The sequence below is a fragment of the Sciurus vulgaris genome (assembly GCF_902686455.1).
Source record: "Sciurus vulgaris genome assembly, chromosome: 17".
Lineage (NCBI taxonomy): Eukaryota > Metazoa > Chordata > Mammalia > Rodentia > Sciuridae > Sciurus > Sciurus vulgaris.
Window position 1 is genome coordinate 69,502,391 of NC_136478.1, and position 10,833 is coordinate 69,513,223.

General features: G+C 38.6%; 1 long non-coding RNA gene across 1 annotated transcript; it reads left to right on the forward strand.

Moving 5' to 3' along the window:
• The first annotated feature begins 3,842 nt into the window (after positions 1-3,842).
• LOC306648293 lies at positions 3,843-6,518 on the forward strand. The gene is made up of 3 exons (XR_013760347.1): positions 3,843-5,148; positions 5,422-5,577; positions 6,417-6,518. It is a non-coding gene; the product is annotated as an uncharacterized lncRNA (long non-coding RNA).
• The last annotated feature ends 4,315 nt before the right edge of the window (positions 6,519-10,833 follow it).

The following is a 10,833-nucleotide window of genomic DNA, read 5'->3' on the forward strand; positions in this document are numbered from 1 at the left end:
GGGGTTTCAAATTAGTGTAGTCACTCTGGAAAGCAGTATGGAGATTCCTTAGAAGACTTGGAATGAGACCATCATTTGACCCGAGTATCCCACTCCTTGGCCTATACCTAAAGAACTTAAAATCAGCATACTACAGTGATGCAGCCACATCAATGTGCACAGCTGCTCAATTCACCATAGCCAGATTGTGGAACCAACCTAGATGCCCTTCAGCTGATGAATGGATAAAGAAAATGTGGTATATATACACAATGGAATATCAATCAGCCATAAAGAAGAATAAAATTATGGCATTTGCAGGTAAATGGATACAGTTAAAGAATATCATGCTAAGCGACATAAGCCAATCCCCGAAAAACCAAAGGCAGAATGATTTCTCTGATAAGTGGATGATGATATGTAATGATGGGTGGGAGGGAGGCAAGAATGGGGGAAGGATGGATTGTATAGAGAAAAAGGGGGGATGGGGAGGTAGCAGGGGGGAAGGAAAAATAACAGAATGAGACAAACATCATTATCCTATGTACATTCATGTACAATGAATCAAAATGAATAAATTTTTTAAAAAAAGTTTCTCTTAGAACAGGGACTTGTACCATGAAGGACCCAGAGGTAGAAGATTCTGTGTTCTTCATACTCCACGAAGCTGGTGACACTGTTATATTCACTGTAAAGATCAGGAACATGTAAGCAGCTGAAGGGGGCTCATTCATCCAAATTCAAACCACTCGATGTCAATGTGCTGCTGTGAATGGACTGGACTGGTGAAGAGGGAGTGCATTTCCACACTGTGCTCTTCTGATCAAGCTATTTAACTGTGCTCCTCAAATAAAACAGGCATGTCTAACAATGTTTAGTCCATTTACATTAGTGGTTTTCTAATGTACAATCTTACGTCAAGTTGCCAATTCTGTATCCCTATGTATTTGATAGAAAAATTCCACTTATGATAAAAGGTTTAGATATATTAATCAAATTTAAAAGCATTGGCAGTATAAACTTATGTACAATCACAGAATACCAAGTGTATTCAAAGAGTATATATATCCCTCTATGGTGGGAGGGTGATGAATGTCAGAAATGACACCTGTTATGGGCATCTTTTCTGTCCACATAAAATGGCACATGCAATAGTAATATCTGCCACAGTCTTATAGGACAGAAACCATGTATACAATATACAATATTGTATACAGAAACCATGTATACAATAATGTATACATGAAACCATGTATACCATAATGTTATTATAAATACATATTGGTAAAACTATAAACCACTGTAGGAGATTTGTGGAAGATTTAAATAAGTAAGACACACATGAACAATGGAATCTCTTGGGTGAAAAATAAGTTGATTTTGTACAACCAAATTGTTGGAATTGACTTGAGAATACTTTCCTTGTTTCTACGTTTCTTGTGCCTGTCGATGGGGTACAGAAAGGTAATTCTCTATGAGCATACAATGTTTCCTGATTAAACATTTCCATCTCCTTACTGTTAGATGGCATGTGGAGACTTGGAGCTGCTCTCTCCTGGTTATTCTAAACTGTGTGATGGGATATTGATCATCATACACAGTGCAGTGTTTTGTAGAACTTATCACTTCTAACTGTGTTTGCATATCTGTTATCCAACCTCATTTCTTACCTGCTACCCTTCATTTCTCATGTAACCAACAAGCTCCTGCACAGCAAGAGAAACTAGGACCATAGCAAGGATTCAACCAAAAAATGAAACGAAAAAAGGAATATTATTTTTTCACCAATTATCCATTGGATAAAGGATTAATACCCACAATGTAAGAGAGACTCAAAACATTCAATAAGAACATATTCAAATAATGCAAATTAGAAATGGACAGACACTTTGGGGACACATTTCAAAGGTAGAAATTAAAATGGCAATCAGACTAATTAACCAAATACTTAACCTCATTAGCTAAAGGTGAATCATAGCACCCACTTTAGAATGGCTATGATCAAAAGTAAAAATGTAACAAGGGGTCAATAGGAACTCATGTTTTGAAGTGAGAAAACATATCAGAACATAAATTTTGCCCCAATAAGACACCTGAAAATTGTTCCCATAAACGTAGCTTTTCCTTCAATGCTGCTTCCCTACTGTAAGTTTGGAAACAGTCTCATCCAAATGAATGAAACATGTACATTTTCAGTAGGAAAAGATCCCTGTGTCTATGAAGTCCTTGTAGATCCCAGAACCCGGGCAATATTTCTGCTCCTGCAGTTGTCCCTGGGATCTTGATTCAGCATGAGATGAGAGGTTTCCTGGAGATTTCTTCTGTACTGGGAGAATGGAGGAATTAAGACAACACTGAGGTCACCCTGAATGTTCAGGTCCTGTTCCTGCAAGGCAGACTGGACATCAGATTGAGTTGGAATGAAGTCCTCAGGCACATTGACCTTTGCATGGGATCCCTAATTGGCTAAACACCAACAACCACTGTCTCTGTAGAACACAGTGAGATACACCAGGAGATGCCAGTTCCTGGCCCAGGGACCCTGAAACATGTCTCCTGACAGCTCAGGTCTTCATCAGGTATTCCTTCTCACACCTGTGTGGCTTCGGTTATAGAACCAATCCAAACCCAGAAGAAACCTCCTGGCCCACATGATCGCTTACCCAGACTCCTGATCCATATTATTATGGCATTTTCAGATAAATAGATGGAATTGGAGAATATCATGCTAAGTGAAATAAGCCAATTCCAATAAACTAAAGGCTGAATATTCTCACTGATAAGTGGATGATGATACATAATGGGGGTGGGTGGAATGAAAGAGGAAAGGAGGAACTTCAGATTATGTAAAGGGAAATGAGAGGGAGGGAGATCTAAAAAATGGTATAATGAGTTTTACTGTATTTTATCACTCTGCTGAAATACTCCTCCACTAGCTCAGGCAAAGAGATTTTACTTCAGTGTTTTAAACTTGTTAAAAAAAAATTCTCAGGGTCCTATGTTACTGGCCTTTTTGGCTCTACTGTTTTATCTTACATTTTTTGGAAAGCTAACTTAGAACAGAGCAAACTGCACCACAAGAACCTAGGACAGTTAAAATCATCACAGAGAATCAAGCACTGCCCTTTGAGCAGAGGGAACAAGAGGCCCAAAGGCCTCTGGGACTCCAAGGGTGCAAGGCAGCCGGCTCCGCCCTCCTGCTGACTCCGCCTCCGCAGCCCAGCGGGCTCCTTCCCTGCGCCTGCGCGGTCCCGCCCCAGTGCGAGTCACGCCCACTCTGCTCACCACGCAAGCGCCGCCTGCGGCAGACCCGGAAGTGATTATCGACCAGAGACAGACACGCTCTGGAGGGTGGCTCAGATTTCCGGTTTCATACCGCGCCTCGCGGTCTCTCCGCACTGGGCTCGGGGGCTCCGAGGTTCAGACTCCTGCGCTCGCCTCGTGACCGCGGGAGGCCGCGTGGTGGGGGCGTCAGAGGCCCCGCGGCGGGGCAGGGCGGGGAGCGCGCTCCCGGGCCTCTCGCCTGGACCCCGCTCGCCGGGTGCCCTGTCGGCGGGGGCGAGGGTTCGCGGCACTGGCTCTGGAGACACCGCCGTCCCGGGGGCGCGTCCCCAGCCCTGTGGCGGCCTGGCGTGCGATGGGGTCGCAGGAAGGGCCCCCGAGTCTCAGCACGGAGCAGCCGGCGCTCTGCGCGCAGGACCAAGCTAGCCGGAGAAAGAGGCCGGAGGAGGCCGGAGGGGGACGGAGGAGGCCGGAGGAGGCCGGAGGGGGACGGAGGGGGACGGGCAGGAAGCGGCCCTTTCCCAGTGGAGCTCTGGTCCTGGGGTGGCGTGTCTCCCGAATGTCTGTTTGGACGTGGTGACTTCCCCTGACGCTGAGTGTGCTGCCCGCTCCTGCCTGCTCACCTGTTGCTCAGTCCCGCTCATCTCCTGCAGATCCTCTAGCAGTGCACCACCATGTCGCACTTAGGAAGAGGCTCCGCTTAGAGGATCCTCCTGGGAGAAGGTCCACGCTGAAGCATGGACCCGAGGCTGGGAGAGGGTCTGTGGTGGTCTGCAGATGGGGCAAAGGGTATCGTTTCAGGGTTTGCCTCGAAGTATACGGTTAACTCACTGCTGACCAGCATCAGAAATCACATTTATCGCCTGTGTTAAAAAGCAAAAACAAGTAGAAAATGTTGTAAAAGAATAACAGAAATCTGTTTCCCCCTTATTTTACAATGCATTTTAAACTGATCGAGTCAATCAGTGCATTTCTGACTCTGAAATGCTAATGATTTGAACTACAATAGATAGTTCAGACACAGCTACTGGTGATACTGAATGTTTTATCATTTGCTGAACTGTAAAAAGTGATTTAAAATCATTCACAACACATCCATCCCTTGAAGACCCTGGTGTTCGAGCAGAGACTCCCAGGTAGAAGCTGTTTTAGATAAAAATTTTTCCCAGAAAATTTGGAGTGATAGGCCAGGGAGAATTGACTTGGGGAGTGATAGGCCTGTAAAGGTAGGCAGAACTTTTAATTAAAATCATATTTCCTTGTCCTTTTTTTTGTCTCTTTTCTTCCTAGTTTTTAATTTCTTCTGCATATGTAATCACAGCTTCATTTGTAATTTGGCAAGCCTCTCCATTTTATTTTATTTTTAATTAGGTGGATTCTCCTAGATAGAGCAGGTAATCTTATTTGAAATACCATGTTACTTTTGGGTTTGTATTGCTCTGAATTTTTGCAGCAACCAAAGTGTTCATGTAACAATTGTACTGGTCAGACTTTGATTAGTCCATTATGTCCTTTACTGAAATTTTATGATTTCTTCAGGTGTCTGCAAATTGGTGTTGTAAATTGATGCTGAGCTGTATTTGCTAATGGGAGTGCATACCTTGCCTTCTATCATTTGTTCTGTTTTTAAATGGTTTTTACTAAAAAAGAAAGATTATTTTCAGTGTGGTGTTATGAATTCTTGAAGTTATATGCCTTCCTTTTCCTAAGTTCTAGCTGTGTCATCTGTGAATGACTGCAGTTCCAGCTGATTGCCACAGTGCGCTCTTTCTCCTCTTTTGCTCCTGCAAGCATTCTGTGCAGTGGTGAGAGGGGCCCTGGCTGGAATCCTGGTCTTAGCTCCCTCTAGCAGAAGTGCTTATTGTTTACTCCTGCATGGGATGGCTGGTAAGTCTTCTTACTTAATTGCACCTCTTTCCTTTCAAATTTTTAATTACCTAATAATTTCTTCAAGAACGTGCTTTCATTTTTTTTTTGGTCTATTAAGTTAATGTATAACAATACATTTCTTACATTCCTTCTTTTATTAGTGGATAAACTCCATTTGACTTCTGTTAATGACTAAATATTTAAATTTAAATGTCTAAATTTTTATTGATATTTCCATAATTAAAATTGAGTACCGTGTTTTTTTTAACAAAAGTTCTATTTTTTTTTTAGTTTACATGTGTAGAAAAGTGATAAAAAAGAGAAAAAAATCCAAATCTCTTAAACAGAGATGACCACTTTTACTGAAAGTGCACATTTGTATGTACCTGTGTGTGTGTGGGAGCAGAAACCTACAGTCTGTGTGAAAGGAATATCATCATTTCGTGTGTAAGTTTTATATTTTAACCTTTGGAAGTTGAACTTCAGTGTTTTCCATGCTATTAAACATTTTCTACACTGTGACATTAATGAGTTAGTAGTGATAAGACTGGTAACATGTACACATATGTGCATTCATGTATTGCATGTTGTAAGCTTTGATGTAGTTTCAGGTTTTCTTAGGAAATGACCAACATGCTAATGTGGTGTCTGTGCTTAACTGTGTAGTTCTTTAGGTTCAGTTCTAAACTCTGGTTACCTTTTTCAGGTGCTGGCTCTGCCCTTTATAACTGCTTAAATTCATGTGTTATTTAAGAAGCTCTGTGACCTCCCCTATTCTAAGGTGGGAACAGAGATTTCTCTAATGTGATTCCCCAAAATACATGGGAGCATACATTTGATTTAATGCATACCATGGTATGGAAACTACATCCTTCTCATTGTAATCATTGTCACAAATTGTTAGAATCTATGCTTTAAGACACTGTGACATTGCAATCCCGGATGACTCCACTCATGCTCTGGTTCATAAGTGAAATTGAATATCATTGGTGTGTAGACATAGTGTTTATCACTTCTGAATATTCCATTTTGTGATCATTTTATTTTTATATCTTTTATAATTCACATTATGGAATGCGTAGAGATTTTGTTGATTTCATGTTCTTCTCTGAAAATATAATAAAATAAGATAAGGGATGTATACCTTTCCCAAAATTATCCTATACTGATCTTTCAAAACACTTTTTTACAACTGAATTGATCCTTACACCTCTCTTCTGTTTTATTTTGTATGGGTGTAAGAGATCTTTCTACATCTTCTTGGCTAATTTGTATTTTTGTTTCAGGGTCTTTGAGCTTCAGGGATGGCCATAAAATTCTCCCAGGAGGAGTGGAAATACCTGTACGCTGCCCAGAGGGCTTTGTACAGGGAGGTGATACTGGAGAAGATAGGAACTTGGTGTCCTGGGGTGAGGATTATTTCTCATATTGGTCTGCCCCTTGTATCTTTGTGTTTTCCCTTGTGACTCTGGGGAGTCGTGATGTGCTGTCTCTATTTCAGGTCCTTATTTTTTTTATTTTCTATTTTTATGTTTGAGAATTTCTCAGCTGTTTTGAGAATGAGTACACACACAGTTTTCTTTGTACACAAGTCCTAACACATGTACCAGAAATCTAAAATGCCTTATACTGTGATTCTCTTTCAGTTATTCCAGTGACTTTCCAGTTTTGAATTTGGAGACCAATTTTTCTTAATAGAATATCAAGTAACAGTATCATTTTTTGAACCTCATTATTTTTATTTTGATTCATTGTACACAAATAGGGTAAAACTCTGGTTTTACATGAAATAGAGCCACATCATTTGCATAATCATACATGTAAATAGGGTAATGATATTTGTTTCATTTTATTATCTTTTCTTCCACCCACCCCTCATTTTTCTCTATACAATCCATCCTTCCTCCATTCTTGCCTTTCCCCCCACTCCCCATTATGTATCGTCATTCAGTTATCAGAGAAATCATTTGGCCTTTGGTTGTTTTGGATTGGCTTATTTCACTTAGCATGATATTCTCCAACTCCATCCATTTACCTGAAGATGCCATAGTTTTATTCTTTGTGGCTGAATAATATTCCATTGTATATATATACCGGAGTTTCTTTAACCATTCATCTATTGAAGAGCATCTAGGTTGGTTCTATAGTCTAGCTATTATGAATTGGCTTCTATAAATATGGAGGTGGCTGGGTCACTGTTGTATGCTGATTTTAAGTCATTTGGGTATAGGCCATGGAGTAGGATAGGTGGGTGAAGTAGTGGTTCCATTCCAAGTTTTCTAAGGAATGTCTGTACTGCTTTCCAGAGTGATTGCACCAGTTTTCTACCCCACCAGCAATGTATGAGTGTACCTTTTTCCCGACATCCTCACCAACATATTTTGTTGCTTGTATTCTTGATAATAGACATTCTAATTGGGGTGAGATGAATCCTTAGGGTACCTAATAGAATAAAAATTAGGTCCAAATCTTCATCAGGTTGTCTTAGGATCAGACTTCCTTAACATGACTCTCAAAGCATAAGAAATAAAAGCATGCATAAGATTAATCTGATTAGGTATGCTGACCCTTTGGATTATTCTGTATTTTGGATTTTCAGAGTAGGGATGCTCATCCTGTATTGCAAATGGACCTTAAAATTTTTGCAAGATTTCCTTCTTCAGTGTTGAGGATTGTGACTCGGTAGTAGTGAAAACCCATTCAAACCCCAGAATTTTGTGAAAAACTTTATTTCTCCTTCATCTGACTCGGTATCCACCATTAAAATACCTTTCTCCAATTGAGTGAATTCTTAAAATTGAGCTTTATTGGGTACTTTAAGGATATACATATTTTATTGTTATTGCATCCTTCCCAGACATACCCTTGGAGTCATTTCTCTCTTGCCCATGGTGATACTTTTCCAGGAAACGAGCTGTGAGACAATTCCATTATTGTGGAAACATTGTAGAGCATATTTATATAACCTAAGACACGAGCAGTATCACTAAGTGACAGAACTTTCTGTGACCACTTTTGTTTAAGTGGTTCATCATTGATTGAAGCATCATGCAGTACATGTTGGTAGCTTTGTGAAAAATTCTCATTGAAGATATCTTGCTTTTTCTATAGTATATTTTAAATTTTCTAAATATAATTTGCTGATTTTTATTTGTATTCTATTGTATTCTACTGAATTTTAATATTTTGGTATAAATGTTATAATAATCTTGTCTAGACTTATATGTGCATCTTGGTATACAAAATGAATATTTAAACACATCATTATATTTTGTTAATTAAAATACATCATTGAATGGAAGTTAGCCATTCTCCATTAGTCCATGTTTCATTAAGTCCTTCCTTATTGTCCCAATTTTTCTATTTGTATTGTTCATTCACGAAATGCTATTTATTTGTTAAATAAGCTTATAGCTTATTTATAATTATTATGATAGCAGCATATAATGGTCTCCCTTAGCTTTTGTTTGGGAACAGTAAATATGCATTGATATATTGTTTTTCTTCAAATGTGAGACATCCATGTCCATCTCCTGTTAATTGGTGTGTGGTTTGGGGTAAGGACAAAAAAAAAAAAATACTTTTTGACTCAAGAACTATGTAAATGTTCATACTATTTTAGTCATAGAGTGTTGGAAGTAGGTTTTCCTGAAGATAAGTTGAATTGACCATTCATTCTTTTTTTAAGTACTTTTTAGATGTCGATTGATCTTTATTTTGTTCATTTATTTATGTGTGGTGCTGAGAATCAAACCCAGTGCCTCACACATGCTAAGAAAACACTAACACTGAGCCACAATGCCAGACCCACTATTTTATGATGATGATGATGATGATTATAATTATTATTATTCTTTTGTGGTGCCAGGGATTGAACTCAGGGCCTTGTACATGGTAGGCAGGCAATCTACCACTGAGACACAGCCCCAGCCCCATTATTCAGTCTTTATTGAACAATCACATTTCCTTTATATTTCTAGACATTTGTAGACCACAGTTGAGAAGATCACAATGCTGTTCATTTTAATTATTTATTTAAGTGTAATATGTTTTCAGTATAACAGATTAATTTTCTAACTCTACTTAATGGGAACTGTGTGGTTCTTTATGTATTTTAGATGCTTCTGTTAGATATGTTACCAAGGAATTGTCATGCAGATCAAAACTTTACAACAAATAATTAACACAAAGATTGGTATTGGAAAGACATGAAAGAAATGACTTTGGAGATTTTGATTTCAGGCAAGTCCAGCAGAATATGCATGAATTTCAGATTCAATGGGAATGATGAAAAATATTGCAATCCATCAACCATGACTGATAACAACAATTCCACTAGTCCAAGAGATCATCACCATTACAAATTCTAGGGTGATTTCCCTCTACAGTAGAGTGCTTCTGTAAGAAAAAGGTTTTATTGATATTATAAACATAAGTCATATAAGGAATTTATTAAAACTCAAAAATAAAATGATCATTGCACGGAATAAGTATATGAAATATTTTGAAAATAGGATTGGATTAAATTTTCAGTCACATCTGGATAAATTTCAGAAACTTGAAACTGAGGAGAAAATTTATGAATGTAATCAATTTCAGGAATTTACCAACAATTCTTGTTCCTCTTCTTCACTACTTCAAAGAATTTCTCCTAGCATTTGCAAAAAAATTACAATAAATATAAGAAGATTTATATGCATCCTTCATTGCTAATGCAACATCAAAAAATACCCATGAGAGAAAAGCTTCACAAATAAAATGACTGTGAGAATGCTTTAAAAGGATGCCTTTAAAACTTAGTATTTATGAGAGAAATCATTCTGGGAAGAAACACTATAAATGTAATGAGTGTGGTAAAGCCTTTACTCGATTTCTAAACCTTACTGGACATCAGATTATTCATACCAGAGAGAATCCATATAAGTGTAATGTTTGTGGCAAGGGAAGTAGTGAAATTTCAAACTTTGTAAGCCATCAGAAAATTCATACTGGAGAAAAATCTCATGAATCTAATTAATGTTGCAAGGGTTTTTCCAAACACTCAAGCCTTACTCAGCAGAGGATAGCCACACTGGGGAGAAACCTTATACATGTAATGAATGTGGGGAGATTTTCAGAGGAAGCTCAAATCTCACAAGTTATCAGAGAATTCTCTCAGGACTGCTTACAAATGTAAGCAGTGTGAAAATTTGTTTAATCCCATCTCACATCTCACTAGACACCAGAGAATTCATACCAGGGAGAAACCTTGCAAGTGTAATGTCTGTGGCAAGCTGTGTAGTCAGAATTCAAACCTAATAATTCATCATAGAATTCATACTGGAGAAAAACCTTACAAATATAGTGAGTGTGGTAAAGTCTTTATGGAACACTCAATCTTTACTCAACATAAAAGAATCCATAGTCGAGAGAAGCATTACATATGTAAAGACTGTGCCAAGGCCTTCATCCATTCCTGTAACCTTTTCATACAGCGGATAATTCACATAGGAGAAAAGCCTTAGAAATATAGTGATTGCAGCAAATCCTTTTATGTGTGTTCAGGTCTCACTTGGCATCAAAGAATCCACACAGGGGGGAAGCCTTACAGATGTTACTTATGTGAAAAAGCCTTCACCCAGTTTGCAAATCTTACCAGACATCAGAAAGTACACACAGATGAAGCACAGTGAAGCAAATACATGTGCCAGTGATTTTTTTCCA